Genomic DNA, 20,501 nt, shown 5'->3' with positions numbered 1-20,501 from the left:
ACCTGCCAGAGTTCTATCCCACTCATAGTGTGGTTGTTTCAGTACAGCTGAATGAAATGAGCCTGGAACATACTGAGGAGGTGAGAGAATGTGTGCTGGGTCGTCACATATTGATACCTGAATCATTCACCAACACTTGATTGATGTCAGGTGTTGTCAAGCCAGCAGCTCTATTATACATTTCTTTCAGCAGATTTGAAACTATTTTGCATTAATTCAGCTACATGTCAGGTCTTGTGCACATTTTCAGGAATGGATGGGTGGGCCACTACCATGCAAACACAGCTCAGGAGTTCAGTCACCAAATGTCACAGTAACTTTAGCACCTGTAGTTTAGTTTAACCAAACAGTAAGCTAGTCAGGAAAATATCTGTCACAGCAAAAAGCAGTATCTTAATGAGTGAAAGACCCAGTGAAATAAAAAGTAGAGTTCAGTTTTAACAGGCTGCCTACCGGGAACTACCTGATGTCATCAGTTAATGATTCTTTGGAACTACAGTATTAATGAAGTGAAGCATCCTGTCCTCAAACTTCTAATGAAACAGTACAATGAAGCAGGAAGTCCACGACAAGGCTAATGGAGCTGGTCGAACAGTCTGTCCTACATGACTTTCTAGAATGTTGCCCTGCACTGTCCTGCAGCTGATATATGAGGTCTAGGTTTGTTAGAATAACCACTGTAGCTCTGGCTTGAGTCTGACTCATTAATCAGACTAAGACTGTACTATAAACAGGAACATACAACACAATCAGGGCATATTTTCTCAGTCCAACATTTCTCAGGCCCATTGAAGTGCACACAAAAGCCAAAAGTGCTTTCTGATGTTAGACTGAAGACAGAACGAGAATATTTTTTGAAGCACTTCTTGATTCTGCACAGCTTCCTTTCCCACCAAACTGCTGTGTAGAATATGTAAATACCAGTCTGTAGTATGTCATATTATCATCTATGTTGTATGGCCAAAAATAGGAATGTATATAGGGATGTACGCACCATCTTAGCAATATGTAGCATCATTCTACCTTCATGTTTCTGAAATTCACTCTTCAGTCTCAGACCTACACACATGGACAAAATTGTTGGTACAACTCGGTTAATGAAAGAAAAACCCACAATGGTCACAGAAATCATTTGAATCTGACAAAAGTAATAATAAATAAAAATTCTATGAACATTACCCAATGAAAATCAGACATTGCTTTTGAACCGTGGTTTAACAGAATTATAAAAAAAAAAAATAAACTCATGAAACAGGCCTGGACAAAATGATGGTACCCTTAACTTAATATTTTGTTGCACAACCTTTTGAGGCAATCACTGCAATCAAACCATTTGTGTAACTGTCAGTGAGACTTCTGCACCTCTCAGCAGGTATTCTGGTCCACTCCTCATGAACAGACTGCTCCATTTGTCTCAGGTTTGAAGGGTTCCTTCTCCAGACGCCATGTTTCAGCTCCTTCCACAGATGTTCAATAGGATTTAGATCAGGGCTCATAGAGGCCACTTCAGAATAGTCCAATGTTTTCCTCTTAGCCATTCTTGGCTGTTTTTAGCTGTGTGTTTTGGCTCATTATCCTGTTGCAAGACCCATGACCTGTGACTGAGACCAAGCTTTCTGACACTGGGCAGCACATTTCTCTCTAGAATACCTTGATAGTCATGAGATTTCATTGTACCTGCACAGATTCCAGACACCCTGTACCAGATGCAGCAAAGCAGCCCCAGAACATAACAGAACCTCCTCCATGTTTCACAGTAGGGACAGTGTTCTTTTCTCCATATGCTTTATTTTTGCGTCTGTGAACATAGAACTGATGTGCCAAAAAGTTCCAGTTTTGTCTCGTCTGTCCATAGGACATTCTCCCAGAAGCTTTGTGGTTTGTCAACATGCAGTTTGGCAAATTCCAGTCTGGCTTTTTTATGATTTGTTTTCAACAATGGTGTCCTCCTTGGTCGTCTCCCATGAAGTCCACTTTGGTTCAAACAAAGACGGATGGTGAGATCTGACACTGATGTACCTTGACCTTGGAGTTCACCTTTAATGTCTTTAGAGGTTGTTCTGGGCTCTTTTGTTACCATTCCTATTATCCGTCTCTTCCATTTGTCATCAATTTTCCTCCTGCAGCCACGTCCAGGGAGGTTGACTACAGTCCCATGGATCTTAAATTTCTGAATAATATGTGCAACTGTAGTCACAGGAACATCAAGCTGCTTGGAGATGGTCTTATAGCCTTTACCTTTAACATGCTGGTCTATAATTTTCTTTCTAATCTCCTGAGACAACTCTCTCCTTGGCTTCCTCTGGTCCATGTTTAGTGTGGTACACACCATGTCACCAAACAGCACAGTGACTACTGTAACCCTATAAATAGGCCGACTGACTGATTACAAGTTTGTAGACACCTGTGATGCTAATTAGAGGACACACCTTGATTGAACATGTCCCTATGGTCACATTATTTTCAGTCTTTTCTAGGGGCACCATCATTTTTGTCCAGGCCTATTTCATGACTTTATTTTTTAAAATAATTCTGTTAAACCACGGCTGAAAAGCAATGTCTGATTTTCATTGGTTAATTTTCATAGAATTTTTATTTATTATTACTTTTGTCAGATTCAAATTATTTATGTGACCATTGTGGGTTTTTCTTTCATTAACCGGGGGGTACCAACAATTTGGTCCATGTGTGTAAACCTGAAGTGGTCTCACTCCCCCTTTTTGAATCAGAATCTCTCAGTGTTCAACATTCTAAGAGTCAAAGGCTGACACGAGAGAGCTCATTCCATCATTTTCTTTGTGTCTTTGTGGTGTCTGAGCAGGATCCCAACACAAATCTGTGTTACCACAAAAGATAAATATTATCATCAGGCAGCTTTTATCGCCCACACACTTTCTGATGCTGTAAACAATTTGTTAAGAAAAACAGAAAGCAGCTTGATGAATGTGTAAAGGGACTTTACTCATGCTGAGATCATGGCATTCTGGTAAAACATTTGAAACACTGCACTTGTTCTGATGCATCATATTTTCTGTGCTGTCCTTTACAATTCCAAAATCTCTGAGCTTCAGATTTCGTTCAGCCAGACAGTGTGTTGAGGTTAGTTAACACTTTCCTTATTTCCTCTATTTTAATGCAGTACATGTAGGCTTGTGTTGTCCTGCATCATCAAAACTCATGTAGAGGATACAAGTTCTGCTGTTTAGTAGAAAACATTTACTGTTGTGGTCTGCTACTATAACTTTTACCTGCCACAGAGGGTGTCAAACCCTCTGTTCCTTGACTCTCATTAAAACTGTTCAAACCACAACACACAGTTGGACAAACTGTTGCATTCATAATAGATCATTTAATTTGCACTGTTAACAAAATGCTGCAATTATTCCAGATTTTATCATAGCACAAATAAAAGTAAAATACTTCATGAGCATACACTGTATGTATATACACTACAGTTCAAAAGTTTGGGGTCACTTAGAAATGTCCTTGTTTGTCCATGTTTGAAAGAAAGACACTTTTTCCCAACCATAGACTGTTGGATCCCTGCTCATCTCCAAACTCACATCCCCACATGGACTCAGGTTTCCACTTGGATTTTCACCTGTCCCTGCTTTGTCTTCCGATCCTGTCATGAACTCAACCCTTTCCTCGTGTTTCCACCAGTTCCATCTATGTATCCAGCCTCCTGTTTTCTGTCTAGTTTCCCATCAGCTCCCAGATTCCCTGTGCCTGTCTGCCAGCCCCTTTAGTTAGTTCCTTGCTTTTTGTGAGTACCCTTTTATTTGTAACAATATATGTATTAGTCTTGTGCTCCCATTTAACTTGTTTTTCTACTGCATTTTTTTTTCTAATTAAACACACAATGCAAGTACATTTGATGGTTAAAAGCAGCTGCTAAAATAACAAAGAATTGGTTTAATAGTCCTACTTTGCCTGAAGTGTTTGGTTTAGTGATATTGCTGACAGTAAGGTGCCTCACATTGTGAGTTCTGCCACCCAGAACTCAGAACCCAGGACTCTGACATGATCAGACATGATGTCCTACATGTGACAATCCATGTTAAACCTGTACTCCAGACAGAGATGACAACACTGACAAATACACCGTCCAGGACTGAATTGACATGACTAAAACTCACCTCAGAAAACAAAACATCTGTGTGTGAACAAGCAGAAGAGATCATGAGACACTAAATGGGCAAGAACAGAAATGTTGTGAAGATTGCCCTGCGTAGTGATCCTACACGTGACGTTACAAAGAAACCTGAACTGATATGTGATGTTCTTCTCCACTACTTTAGTGAAGCTCCCTCATGTCTCCCTCTTGCCAACTTTTGCACTACTCTGCCCAAACTCTGCCCAGAGAAAACTCTGCTGACTACTGAATAGGACTGAATAAGGCAGCAGACCTAGCTCTTTAGGGCCTGCACAGACAAAGGAAACAGACAGCATGAATGATGAAGTGGCTGATGTTCATAAAATACTGCCCTGACCCAGAGTTATCCTGCACCTTAAAGTGCAAGCCAATTCATGAATGGACTTCAAGTGACTGATGATTATCACAGTGAATTGAGGGCAACTGACAGAACCACTGGTGCTCTGCAGCTGCAAAGCCAAATCACCACCATCACCTCTGAGAAGCCCAGCCCAGCGTCGTCCAGCCCAGCAGCACATGAGCAGTGTCACAGTCCATTACCCTCGCCCTCCTTTCTCCAAGCTCAGCATCATGTGCATCATCCACTATGCCCCTCTCCAGCATCTGCCTCATTTCAGGGTGGTCCCCAACATGCTCAAAGCTGAGCCTCTGTACCAGTTGTAGTATAAAATCTGCAACAGTCAGAGGAGAGACTTCTCCCTTGTATGGTCGACATGTTTCAGAAGATAATGGAGAAAATGCAGCAGCATGACGCTTCTCATCCAAGTCGGGGTGGGAGGTTCCAGCGTGCCCCTCATGTGCGACGTACTACAGAAGCAGGTTGTAAAGTCTGTAATGACTCAAGCCACATTACTACTTCACACTGCATGTCTGAGAGACTGTGTTTTACCTGCCTCACCCCAGGCCCATCAGACTGAACTTCCCTGCAAATAACTACTTCCGGCTCCATTCAGGGAGAAACAAGCCAACCTGTATTTGGAGGGAGGCAGTACAAGTCACACCACAAACTCCCAAACCGATGACATGTCAGATGCTGAGACTGTTTACACATCAGTGAAAGACTCATGCAATTACTCTGAAGTTGTTGTTTATCAGAATGTTCACAGAACTGGAAACAGTGACAGTTTCTTCTACACAACTGTGGACATGAGTGGGACAGTGAGAATGAGTAGAATGCTGGATAGTGATTCAATGGCCTGCAGCATCAGTGAGACAGCCAAATGAAGCTGAGAAAGGCTGGATTGATAACAGACCAAAAACTGATTGATGTAAATGTGATTCTTATTGGATGTGGCGGACTTTGTGTTAAGCCTAAGTGTGTTGACTGGATGGATGGATGGATGGATGGATGCTTTATTAATCATGTGGAGATGGAAGTGTTTGGCTGTAGAATATTAGTCCCCACTCTTGTTGTTCCAGGACAGTATGATAAGTTGATACTAGGAACCAACATCAAAAAATACCATCCTTCATCAGCCCAAGCTATGTGAGTCCTACTGGAAGACAGTATCCTGCCCCTGTCCATCTGTGGACCCAGAAATTGAACATTTCCTGCCCATACTGTCTGGTCTGAACCCCTGAAAAGGTGAAGATGTTCCCGACAAGGTCAGTACAGTAAGGTGTAACTCTGCTACCTACTTCAAGCCTGGTCGTGAATATCTCATGTGGGGTAAACTGCCCAAAAACACTACTGTTTCTCCAGGCAATACCGTCATCACAGAACCCACGTCAACCTGCTCAGCTCCAAGAGGTGTTCTGGTCACCAAGATTGACCACTGTCCTGTTGCCTTCACATGTCTTGCATGAATTGACAGGCAGATAAACTCCATCTCCAATCACTACACATGACAAAAGGCTCCAAGTTGAATTTGTTTAATGTAGCAACTGGCAGTAGGGTAAAACTCAAATACAAAAGCAGATAAGCATCATTATTATTTCTACAATATATACATATCATTTCAGCAGGCCAGAACATGTGACTAACATGAATTTACCATATATAAACAAACTGTGAAAGTATTTATCATTTACAAAAAATATACACATACAATAACAGTGATAATTTAAAAGGTTATTTTTTAACATACTGACGATGCTTTCAAAGACTTGAACGTAGGGCTGATGTCTGCTGAAAAAAGGCTGGTGCACTTCTTAAGAGATGCACATGGAGAACTGACCTGACACCTATGAATGATGTCATCAACGGACACTGATCCTCTAACCTACATGTTGCATACAACCAACAGCAGGGGGTGCTAAAACAACAAAATAAAATAACTGGCTGATAAGGCAGCACAACTACGTTGATTGACTACATTGTGGGACAGATGGGTCCCACTCAAACTCATCAAGACATTGCATAAGCCTGTATTATTGAGGCGCAATGCAAAACTGGCTGATGTCTACCCCATCGTAGGACTTGAAGACATGGATGGTGCAGAGCATTCAGAGGTTCACCTTGTGAACTGCATTCAATCAGCTGCGCCACCTGCAGCTGACTCCAGTTCGGCCAACGACAGGCTCAGGTCAGTTGGGCTATGTGGTGTTGATAATGAGTCTTGCAAAGTATCTGAAGACTGCAGGAGGAGAATGGCTAACCTTGTTTTGCAGTATGAGGATGTCTTTTCACGCCCCCATCTTTGCCACTGAGCTTTGTACACCACATGCACCTGTCAGACAACAGACCATTTAGGCTCCCATACAGGCGACTGCCCCCTAGCCAGCACCAGAAGCGATGAGTGAATATGCATTGCCTTTGGTGCTAGTGTGGAAAAACAATGGAGATCTCAGTATCTGTACAGACTTTCGCTGGTTGAACAAGAGAACCCTGAAGGTCACCCATGCACTTCCTCACCAGGCCGATTGTTTGACAGCACTGTGAGGGAACTCTCCATTTAGTATGATGGATCACTCTGATATGTGCTGTTTCAGTTTATTTACATTGGTAATAGAAATGTTTCCTTTTAAGTGACGATCTTAAGTGACACATTTAGTTAGCATTCATTTATTCACTTACAGTAATATGTGTTCAGTAGTCGACATACAATCGAGTTGGACTGTGGACATTAATAATAATAATAATAATGACAATAATAATAATAATAATAATAATAATAATAATAATAATAATAATAATAATACCTTTAATTTATAATGCACTTTACATATAAACATTGAATATACATACATGGTCTAATTACCTGAGTTGCATTTATGGCCTTGTGAAAGCCTGTGGGAAAGTGGACAGTTGACATGTAGCTCAGTTGAGTTCTGATAAGAGAACCTCTGGCTAACTTCTGCACTGTGCAATTACCATAGTTTCCTATGGCATATAAACACTGATCACCCATGTCAATAAAGTATGAGACTCTAAAAATACTCCCATCCTTCAAAAGTACAACAGAGTTGTTTCTTTGTTTTGTTTTGCTGTACTTATGGCCATGAACAACTTCTCCGTTTACACCAATTCTCCTGTAGTAACTCACCACAGAGTTTGTGGGAACATCTCTGTGTGTGGAGAGCAGCTTGGTCACCCAGAGCTATTAATCTTATGTTTGGTGGACCAAGGGCAGTCACCTCAGTAAACTGCTTAAACTTCCTGACATGCTGCTTCACGTTTCTCATTTCATTACAGAAATCTTTAACAACTGCAGGTACATTTGTTAGGAATTGCTTTGCTAAACGGGGAAAAGCACGGGATAACGCCACTCATTTGCATATCTGTTGTGGTACAGCTTGACTACTTTTTACTTGTTTCAGGAGATGCCCATTGAAATCTTCAAACATAAAGGCTGAGTGAGCCCACAATGGACCCCAGTGCACAACACTTCTGCTTAAATGCAGAAGTGAATGAACATTGAATGTCATGTGCTCTTTCCCATACAGTGACTGCACACCTCCAACAAAGTACACTAATGCCTCATGTGCATGACTTATCAGTTCAGCACTTAATTCAGACCCCAACAGGATGCTTATGCCTGCTATCAGTAATGCCCAGTGAGAATGATACTTCTGTGGAAGTATGCCTTTCAGAACTGGCAAGCTATAGTAAAAAAGCTGTTCTGTTAAAGATCTTGGAACTCGAGCAACTATACCTGGAGGTTTGATAGACAAGAGGCATCTGTCCATAATTGTTGTTTGTGCACCAATATAACATGGCTCAGAAATGCTCTTAGAATCCATCCATAAAGTTGCCATGTATCTGCACACACCAAGCAACACACAGTGCATATAGTCAGAGACCATTCCATTGATTACAGCAAACATTGGTAAATCTGCAAGAGCAGATGGGCCCTTTATGCCCAGTATAGTCTTCCCTTCTCTTTCAGCAATTTGTCCTATTTCTATTGTGGTTCTATGATTTCGGTCACTTGGCTTTTCATCTGCACATGTGTAAACCCTCGTGCTTCCTTGTCCTTTCCTGGTTTGCATTCCACGGTGAAGGCAGACTCCACAGCCATATTCACCATTAAACTGCTTAAAATTCTGTAGTAATGGCCTTGCTACTGCATCACATCCACAGCACGTGTGCACTTTGACATGTCTCAATGACTGATCACTCGGATGTTGTCACTCAAAACCAGCCTGAGAAAGACTGGCACACTCCTCAACAAATGGTTTGAAGAAGCAGGACATGTCTGGCTTTTAGGATCCAAACCATAAAGCACATAAAAGTATGTTTATCTCTAATCTCAGGTGGTATCTCATTAACACAACATAGTATTGGCCAAATACTAAATGTAGAGGATTGAAAGACTGGTACACCATCACAATTAAATATAAGGGACAGGAAATCCTCTTCACAGTTTGATTTTAAGGTCTGATATAAAGTGTCATCACATATGTCCTTTAGGACATGTCTATACTGTCATCAGCAGAAAAACAGAGATCATGCACACCCTGGTTCTCAAGAATATCTTTCAGCTGATCCTTTAATGGAGTAGTAATAAAGAAAAGTCCTTCCTGTAAACTGGCCTTTACTGTTGTGGATGAGGAACATGACAAACATTTAAGTGTTTCTTCTTGAGATTGTGAAGAACCAATGTAATTCATAGAAACTCTGCAGTAATGATGCCGTTCAAAATGATCTGCAATTCCAGCTAATGGTTTCTACAAAAAATACTTGCTCATTGGAACTGCAGTAGACTCAGCAGACTGTAACTGAAGCGGTTTCAGCAGGTCTTCAATCAACACTAGAGAGTAATATAAACCACCTTTCGTCAAATTTTGACAGGTCCCAATCAGCAGCTGCCACGTCACAACCGGAAGTCCCTCCCACCACGCCCCCAACGGTTGTTTTTTTTTTTTTTTTTTTTTTACCGGAAGTCCCACCTTCCCGTATCCTAATCTGCGTAGCAACCCAAAATCTGCGTAGCAACCCCTAACCCGAACCAACCGGAAGTCCCTCCCTCTTTAACCGACAGAAGCTTATCTCAACGGACCAGACGTGTCCCCCCACCCCTCCCTTTCGTCCTATGACAGAGCTTTTTAACGGTCTTTGAGACAAACCTGGGAAATTTGAACTAAAAAAGTTCTGTCTAGCATTATCTCCAGCTTTTTCTCTAGCTTTTCACCTCTCTCTCTCCATCCTGCATCCTCTGAACCAAAATGCTACTGTCCAGTATTTCTCCCCATTACCTCTCACTGGGACCAGAGGTGTCCATGTAAACACAAGAACCCTCTTCCTCTCTTCCTCTCCCTCCCACCGGAAGTCCCTCCTTAACTGACAGAATTTTATCTAAGCAGAACCAGACATGTCTCCCTCACTCTCCCCTCTCTGCATTCTTATAGACTCTTCTGTTTTCCATCCTCTGACAGAGTTTTGTAACAGTCTTTGAGAGACAAACCTGGGAAATTTGAACCAAAACTTCTGCATCAGTGTTTCTCCCCAACACCAGAACCAGAGGTGTCCATGTGAACAAAATGCTGCTGTCCAGCTTTCCTCCCCACCCTCCCCTCCCTGCATCCAAAGACAGAGGTTTATCAGTCTAGATGGGAGAGATGTCCGTCTGAACAAAAATGCTACTGTCTCAAAATGCTAGTGTGTCTCTCCACCCATCCCCACACCTCTCATCAGACCAGATGTGCACCCGGGAAATTTGAACAAAAGGTACATTGGACAGCTTTTCTGTTGAGGGGGTTGGTGAGGAGGATGATGACCAAACTCATGTTTTATTCCCTGACGTATGTCTCAGTAACGGAAAGAGACAATAATGTGATGTTTGGTCTCATTTGACAATTTTCATGAGGAAGATAAGAAGTATGCAAGAATCAGTGAAAATATCCAAGAATTAACTAATGACGAATCTGAGGACAGGACTCAAAATAAAACAAAGCAAAAATAAAAAAAAAATAAAACAAACAGCACCGATCTCTTGCTTTAGAATAGCAACAGTGACTTGAATGCCTCTTGACTCATTATTCTCTAAAACTGGTCACAAATGATTCAATATGCAAGGCTTGAGCTAAACAACACATTGGAGGAATGACAGAAAATACATGTAGCATCACGTCATTGCTAGAAACTGCTGCAGTGGTTTTATATTAGTACATGGCACTTGGCACTGCCACATATAGAGGGAAACAATGAAATGGGGATACTGACAGCAAAGTAGTTTTTTTACTATACACAACAAATATTAAAATAAAGAATGCATAAAAACTTTTTGAAAAATTCTGTAATAATTAAATGAAGAAGGAAAAGAAGGTTGTTGGATGGTACTGAATGATAAGAGTCTCCTCTTTGATGGCATAGAATGACATGAGCTTCCTCTTAGATAGCATGGAGTGATGTTCACACTCCTGCATGTAAGGACAGAAGAGAATATATGACTCATCAGTGATTCAACTAAAAAGATGTTTCACCATCATATTCAACGGAATAAGCCGGGACATTTTGAGATCCTAAGAGCGTTCGTGTTTTTTACCCTTTCTTTTAGTTTGAACTTTTTAATGAACTTGTAAATGCAAGTTGGCTGATCGACTTAAGTCTCAGGTGTTTTTTAAGGCAGATCAAAAATGTAAACTTCAACATAGTTTGAGATGAGATGGTATATTTGACGGGTTACTTATAGAATCAGTATCTTCTAACATAACTGGATTTAATGTTTTTGTACTTATATACTAAGGTTCAACTTCAGTGCATATTCCAACCATTTTCAAACTTTTATATCTGATTAAACGCTATTTAGGAGCAAATGGAATAAATATTTTTTAAGGAAAAATGCAATTAAAAAAGCAAAAAAAAAAACCATTACATTTTGCTAATATTTTGTATTCTACCCAACTCTGCTTATAATAGCAATAATTATCACATAACACCTGCCTAAAATCACAAATATAAAACAGTAAAAAACAAACAAACGCACAACTACAGGATGATCAGTAAACTCAAGTCAATGCTTATTTAAAGTGAAGCTGAGTCCACATACACTCCTAAACTGAAGGTTTGTCACTGCTTTTGCTTGAATTTTGTGCTGAGAGATTAGAGATTTTTTGGAAGTTTTTTTCCTTTTATTGATTCCAGTCCAGAGGCAACTTAAAAAGTAGAGAGAGATGAAATGCAAAGAGCTCTGGTTGGATTTGGACCAGCGATGTTGTGGTTTTCATCATAAAGGTACAAACCACAAAACATTTAGATTTTAAGGATTGACCTGTTCTTTTCTTGTTTTCCATGTTTTCTGAGTTTAGTGTGGGTTCATTGGGATGGGAACACTGCAGGTTCAGGGATTAGATCAATGTGTGTCATTTTAACCTTGAACCTTGAATACATCTCAGACTGCAGGTTTGATTTAACAGAGATTTTAGGCTTTTAAAAGAATTCCTTTAACAAATATTTACTTAATGGGAGATAATGTTGGTGCTCACATTGGAAATGCAGAGAAACAGATGAAAGTAATAAAGCAGCCGCTTCTTACTGGAAATGAACATCATATATTATATTGTTGTTGTTTTATTTTGCATATAATCTACACCGACTCTAAATGAATACATGTTTTTGATATGATGTCCAACACATTTAACCTTGAACCTTGAGTATAACTCATACTGCAGGTTTGATTTCATATAGATTGTAGGTTTTTAAAAGACAGACCTTGAATTACTACTTTTCTTTTACATTCAAGGACAAATATTTACTTTATGCAAGATAACAGTCTCATGATTTACTATATCATTGTGGTTTTATGTCTAATTTGTACTGATTCTAAATCCAAACATGTATTTGATTTGATCTGCTGTCTAATAAACCTGAGTAAAAGTGTACATGTAGTTTATTTCTTTTTTGCAGGGGTGTCAAACATACGGGATGCATTTGCTCTACATAATTCTAAGTTGGTTCTCAGTGAAAATATCCAAGAATTAACTAATGACGAATCTGAGGACAGGACTCAAAATAAAACAAAGCAAAAATTAAAAAAAATAAAACAAACAGCACCGATCTCTTGCTTTAGAATAGCAACAGTGACTTGAATGCCTCTTGACTCATTATTCTCTAAAACTGGTCACAAATGATTCAATATGCAAGGCTTGAGCTAAACAACACATTGGAGGAACGACAGAAAATACATGTAGCATCACATCATTGCTAGAAACTGCTGCAGTGGTTTTATATTAGCACATGGCACTTGGCACTGCCACGTATAGAGGGAAACAATGAAATGGGGATACTGACAGCAAAGTAGTTTTTTTACTATACACAACAAATATTAAAATAAAGAATGCATAAAAACTTTTTGAAAAATTCTGTAATAATTAAATGAAGAAGGAAAAGAATGTTGTTGGATGGTACTGAATGATAAGAGTCTCCTCTTTGATGGCATAGAATGACATGAGCTTCCTCTTAGATAGCATGGAGTGATGTTCACACTCCTGCATGTAAGGACAGAAGAGAATATACGACTGATCAGTGATTCAACTAAAAGATGTTTCACCATCATATTCAACGGAATAAGCCGGGACATTTTGAGATCCTAAGAGCGTTCGTGTTTTTTACCCTTTCTTTTAGTTTGAACTTTTTAATGAACTTGTAAATGCAAGTTGGCTGATCGACTTAAGTCTCAGGTGTTTTTTAAGGCAGATCAAAAATGTAAACTTCAACATAGTTTGAGATGAGATGGTATATTTGACGGGTTACTTATAGAATCAGTATCTTCTAACATAACTGGATTTAATGTTTTTGTACTTATATACTAAGGTTCAACTTCAGTGCATATTCCAACCATTTTCAAACTTTTATATCTGATTAAACGCTATTTAGGAGCAAATGGAATAAATATTTTTTAAGGAAAAATGCAATTAAAAAAGCAAAAAAAAAAAACATTACATTTTGCTAATATTTTGTATTCTACCCAACTCTGCTTATAATAGCAATAATTATCACATAACACCTGCCTAAAATCACAAATATAAAACAGTAAAAAACAAACAAACGCACAACTACAGGATGATCAGTAAACTCAAGTCAATGCTTATTTAAAGTGAAGCTGAGTCCACATACACTCCTAAACTGAAGGTTTGTCACTGCTTTTGCTTGAATTTTGTGCTGAGAGATTAGAGATTTTTTGGAAGTTTTTTTCCTTTTATTGATTCCAGTCCAGAGGCAACTTAAAAAGTAGAGAGAGATGAAATGCAAAGAGCTCTGGTTGGATTTGGACCAGCGATGTTGTGGTTTTCATCATAAAGGTACAAACCACAAAACATTTAGATTTTAAGGATTCACCTGTTCTTTTCTTGTTTTCCATGTTTTCTGAGTTTAGTGTGGGTTCATTGGGATGGGAACACTGCAGGTTCAGGGATTAGATCAATGTGTGTCATTTTAACCTTGAACCTTGAATACATCTCAGACTGCAGGTTTGATTTAACAGAGATTTTAGGCTTTTAAAAGAATTCCTTTAACAAATATTTACTTAATGGGAGATAATGTTGGTGCTCACATTGGAAATGCAGAGAAACAGATGAAAGTAATAAAGCAGCCGCTTCTTACTGGAAATGAACATCATATATTATATTGTTGTTGTTTTATTTTGCATATAATCTACACCGACTCTAAATGAATACATGTTTTTGATATGATGTCCAACACATTTAACCTTGAACCTTGAGTATAACTCATACTGCAGGTTTGATTTCATATAGATTGTAGGTTTTTAAAAGACAGACCTTGAATTACTACTTTTCTTTTACATTCAAGGACAAATATTTACTTTATGCAAGATAACAGTCTCATGATTTACTATATCATTGTGGTTTTATGTCTAATTTGTACTGATTCTAAATCCAAACATGTATTTGATTTGATCTGCTGTCTAATAAACCTGAGTAAAAGTGTACATGTAGTTTATTTCTTTTTTGCAGGGGTGTCAAACATACGGGATGACTTTGTAAAGTGTAAAAATTACAAAGAAAACTTTAACTGCACTTTGTAAATTTGTAAAACTGTAAGTTTAAAATAATTTCTAGACCATGACAAGTTGTTTTGATCATGAAGTAAAATACTAGATTGTTCAGTTCCACATAGCTGTGACTAAATATTTTGAGCCTTTGTAGACACTCTGTGATCTGGAAGTTGTAATGCAGATGTGTTAATGATAAACTGAGGCTTAATATTGTTGAAATTGAACTTTCAGCTTCGGATACTTTAATAAGATAGTTCATTAAATGTGAACATTTTCAGAATGTTCTTTTTTGCACTAAAACAAAGGGGGAAATGGAGTTGTGGTTATTTCTAGGTTATTAGGCTGTGATTTTTCACTTGAGATCTGGTTGGACTACATGTGGCCCCTGAACTAAAATGAATTTGACACCCAGGTCTGAAATGATAGAGACATCCACGCTGACTGAATATTTAAACCAGATTATACAGATGCCTCGGTACGTTCAGTCTAATTTACTGAAGCAGAATGTCAAAACTGTACCTTCAAATCTCTGCATCAACTTGCTGAGAAATATGACACTGAACATACAGTTACTCCTGGTAGAGTCTTAAATGAAGTCTAACTCCCACAGAGTTCACATCTGCTCAATGTTTAACACAGACCAAGTCCAACACTCTGGATCATGAAGTGGCTGCTGGACAGATTGGGTCCACTGGGGGGAAACTCATCATCTCCTGCTGAACAACACTGACTCCTGCTGGGTCCAGGATGTTCCAGCACCTTCCTCAAAGACACTGAGGACTAAACAGTGGTCAAAAATCCAGCTGATTCATATGTAGGGTGTTTTATACTGCAGCTTAGATAGTCCTGATCCTCAGTCATACATAAAGGGATGTTACCCTGGAACATGAAACTAGAGCTTTAACTGCATTTTCTTTTTGAAATTATACATTTTCCCTCAACATATTTCTTAATGTGAAAACGTAAAGACTGCAAAGTGCTCTGATAGTCAACTGGTCAGCAACATGTTTGGTTGAATAGGATTCAAATGAAAACACATTTCAGTTCACAACCCTGCAAATTGAGATCAAACCAGTTGAGCAGTTATTTATTTTAAAGGCCTCTACAAACTATAGAGAAAACATACAGAGGATGTTTTTATTTTCTCAAGCAAAAACGACCAAGATGATCCATCTGTCATCAAATAAAAGTAAAAAACAAATCAAGCTGGTCACCCAAGAGCACAGGTCTTCTTTTTATGTAGTTGTGTATGTGTGTATGTATTTATGTTTGTTTTTTATTGAAAGAGCACTCAATCAAATATATAATCTTTTATTTAAAAAAAGAAACATTTCTAATTTCACTTGAACCCCAACAATGGCAACAAAAGAGAACATTTTCAGTAGTTTGTAAGTGACATTTCTTTTTTTAAAAATGCTGTTGTTTTACAGACTTTATTAAATTACAGATGACAAGCAAAATCACAGAAAAAAATTAATTTACATGTTAATTGTAAACAAACAAAAAAAAGTTTAAAAAAATAAAATCTGTATTTTTGCAAATGGTCCTTTTTATTTTATTTTCCTACAAAACTACACATCATCTACTTTACTTAAATCAGAAAAAAAACGATATTTTGCAAATTCCTGAAATATATACATATATAATTTCATTTAAATACAGTATATTGAACCCTAGAAAAAGATAAACAAACCAATAAAGGTAATATTTATTTTTATTTATTTAATATATTTTGCCTTCAGAGAAAAACAGCTGAAGGAACAATACATTCAGACAAAACAGACAACATTTAATTCTTAACATAAGTGTAAATAAGCAGATAAAACAGAAAAACACAATAAAATAATGTACGTCAGAAGATCAGATTCACTTTCTTTGTCCTCGGTGAACAACAGCTCAGTTTATAGAGAAAGAGAGAGAGAGGGAACAAAAAATATCAGTTAGAAAGGCAGAAAAAACATCTTTAAATGACTGAATATATAATATGATGTGTAAATAAGTGTAGCACACAGTGTGAAGATAGTGGATGTAAAATTACATTTAAGGTATTCTTAATTTACTGTGAGCAGCAACAAATAAATAACCTTTAAATTGGCAAATATTATATTATTAGTATTATATGTTAAACCATGTATTGAAAATGATCAAATATAACATTAAAATAATATAATTTGTCAATAAGTGATATAATATAAAGTATATAAACAGGTGTGGTACAGCTAGTTTATACTAGAAAATGCTTTTACTGTCTTTATAATACATCTTAATTCTAAGTTGCTTTCTACACAAATACACTTGAATGATTGAATTAGGAATTATAAAGAAAATCTATTTTTTCACAAGTCAGCAGCTATTACACCATTTTGTCCTCAGTGAACAGCAGCAGCTCCTCAAGTGGTGGTGTAACATAATAAAAGACATATAATAGTTAGTAAAACAACATTTGAATCTTTAAATGGGAGTGAATCAGCAGGTAAAAGAGAAAAACATTTTTACAATAAAATGTACAAGCTCACACTTACTTTTTTCGTCCACCGGCCGCTGAACAGCAGCTCAGTCCAGAGAAGGAGACGGGGAGGGAAGCAGAAATATCAGTTAGCAAGACAGATAGATAATCTTTGAATTACTAAACAGGTAATATGGTGTGTCTTTGATTTTGATTATATTTCTTTTACTTCAGTTTGCTTTACTTTACTTTTCTGTGGGTTGCAAAAAGTGCATGAATATACAACAATTAGATACTGACTGATATAACCAGATATATGTAAGTATATTATGATAATATACAGTGTATGATCTGTAACAAGTTTAGAGGTTTTCTGAAGCTGTTTAGAAATGCTGTCTCTGCATCATCCTGCTGATACTGTCAGGCTGGCTGCTGCCAGGCCTAGGTAGTGATCTCCTCCTCCCTCTCATCTTCTTTCCTTTTAGGGCAGTCCAGCAGTAGAAGGAGCAACAGGTGTTCCCCATCTGCCACAATCAGTCAGCTCAGGAACAGGTGGAATGCAACCAATCATCAGGCTTCACCCATTCAGCAATATAACCAGACGCCACCCATCTTTCAGTGCCGGATTGTGACACAGCATGTGATGGTTCACAGCCTGATTTACCAGCCTTTCTGTTTGTTGCACTACAAACCTGTTAACCTCCGTTGTCCTCCTCTATTCCAGTTCCGGACCCACCTGCTCCTGCTTTATACCCGCCACTCTGCCGTCAACACCGGATCCTGGATTCGCTCCTGTGAAGGGGAAACACTCACTTGTGCCGACTCCCTCCTCCTGGCGTCCTTCCCTACTCACCTGTCGCTGCTTCACGCCATCCAGCATCAGGCCCAAAGCATGCTGCTCCAAACGTGGTCTGCCACCGCTGTGAACCAGTTCTGAGCATCTCTTGTAGTATTCGTGAGTTAGTAGTTCTGTCGTAGCAATAGCTCTCGTTAAGAGCACCATTATTAGAGAAAGCCTCATTCGTAGTTATTTTCCTTGAACCTCGTAGACGTTGTTTAGTGTCTAGTTTAGTACTTCAGAGATTGGTTTTCTTGCCTAGGTGTTACCTACCGCCAGTTAACAGAATTATTTAGAGTCTAGTTACTGCACCTCCTGGCCACTAGTAGCCGCAGTAGATTCAGAGCCTATTGCTCTCTATTTCCGTTTCCTGTTGTAGTCCTCGTTTTTGTTTGTAGTCCTAAAACCTTGTAAATAACAACTGTGTTGCATTCAAAGGCCGTCTGTTCATTTTCTGCACTTGAGCCACCTTGAACTTTGTAACAGATACAGTCAGATAATGTAGATCTGACACTGTGATTTGTGTGAAACCGACACTCAAAAATGGAAAGAAAAGACACAGACACAGGGTGAGCAGTTGTGATTGTTTGGGACAGCAAAACCCGGAGAGAGAAATCCACCAGTTTCTGGCAGAGAAACCATGGCCTCGGACTTGGAGGTGCTGACTCCATCCCAAGTCGCTTCGGACTCGGCTGACTGTCTGACTTTGTGCCGAGTATGTGAACGCAGCTCTTACTTTGGTTGTAAAGGGACCACATGGCTCACAACAACAAGCCTGCTTACCCCATACTCCCACAGTTCCCCCACAGAGCCCCTAGAGGGACACGATCGTAGACCTTTTCCAGGTCCAACTCCCATGAACCCCTCAGCAGCTCTGCAAGGGTACAGAGCTGGTCCACAGATCCACGACCAGGATGGAATCTGCATTGCTCCTCCTGGATCCAAGGTTGGACCAGCACCCTGGAGTAAGCTTTCCTGGGGAGGCTGAGAAGTGTGATACCTGGATAACTGGTCCACACCCACCGGTCTCCCTTTCTAAAAATGGGAACCACCACCTCAGTCTGCCACTCCACAGGCACTGTACCCGATGACCAACACTGAAGAAACATGTCGGTCAAGACAGTCCAACAATGTCCAGAACCTTAAGGATCTCAGGGTGAATCTCACCCACACCTGGTGCTTTGCCACCAAGGAAGTTCTTGACTACCTCGGCAACTTCTACCATGGATGTGGATGAAGATTCCCCCAAGTGTTCAGGCTCTGTGTCCTCAGCAGAGGAAGTGTTTATCGGGTTGAGGTGTTCCTCGAAGTGCTCTTTCCACCACTCGACAATGTCCCAGGTCCAGGTCAGCAGTTCTCTCCCTTGACTGTACACAGCCTGAGCAAAGCCCTGCCTCCCCTTCCTGAGGTGTCGAATGGTTTACCAGAACTTCCTCGAGGACAACCAAAAGTCCTCCACAGCCTCTACGACCTCCTCCCACACCTGAGTTTTAGCTTCCACAACTGCCGCAGCTGCAGCCCTTCTGGACGACCGGTACCTGCTGCTTCAGGAGACCGCCGTGGCCAGCTAGGCCCGAAAAGCCTCCTTCTCAAGCCTGATGGCTTCCTACACTGCTGGAGTCCACCAGCAGTTTTAAGGTCGAAGTCGGAACAAGCACCAGCAGCCTTCAGGCTGCAGCTCCTAACAGCTGCTTCTGCAATGGAGGCTTTGAACATGGTCCACTCAGATTCCATGTTCCAACCTCCCCCATGATGCAGGAGAAAGTCTTCCGGAGGTGGGAGTTGAAAACCCCCCGGACAGGGTCCTCCACCAGACGCTCCCAGCTCACCCTCACTACACGTTTGGGTTTACCAGGTCTGTCCAGCAGCCTTCCCCTCCATCAGATCCAACTCACCACCAGGTGGTGATCAGTTGACAGCTCTGCTCCTCTCTTCACCCGAGTGTCGGAGACAAACAGCCATAAGTCTGACGACACGACTACAAAGTCGATCATCCACCTTTGGCAGGAGGTGCTCTGGTACCAGGTACACTTAGGAGACACCTCATGCTCCAACATGGTGTTTGTTCTGGCCAATCCATGACGAGCACAGAAGTCCAACAACAAAACACCACTCAGGTTCAGATCAGGCAGAACGTTCCTCCCAATCACCTCCCTCCAGGTTACTCCATCTCCAGCTAAAACTCTACACTTTAAATGTGCAAAGGTTGCTGTATCTATATGTTGTTGGATTTAAGAGACGGTAGCTTTACTAATGGACGATCACACATTGAAAGAAATCACTGGAAAATGTCAAAATTTCTGCTGACAAGAAAAACACCACATATCACAACTAAATTACCCACATACTCTACAATAAATATTTATATTTGTGACCTTTTTAAGTAAGAAATAAATGTCTGATTTGGAAGTTTGTCTCTAACTGTTACCATATTATTGTATATTATAAAATATTTTGTGTGGACTTGAGATTTTAGTGAATTCTACTTTTATAATGTGAAACAGAAAAGAAATACACTTCTAGCTTTTACATTACTTAGAAAGCTGATTGTGTTCCTGTTGAGAAGTCATTCAAAATGTTTGTTCCAGGTCTCCAATATGTAATTTTTTAAATGCAAAATTTGACATTTTCATCATGAAGCAATGTTTACAGAGCAGTTTCTTTCAG

This window comes from Amphiprion ocellaris, chromosome 5 (genome assembly GCF_022539595.1).
Source record: "Amphiprion ocellaris isolate individual 3 ecotype Okinawa chromosome 5, ASM2253959v1, whole genome shotgun sequence".
In the NCBI taxonomy this organism is placed as follows: Eukaryota; Metazoa; Chordata; class Actinopteri; family Pomacentridae; genus Amphiprion; species Amphiprion ocellaris.
The sequence above is the reverse complement of the archived record's forward strand: the minus strand, read 5'-3'. Positions refer to the sequence as shown.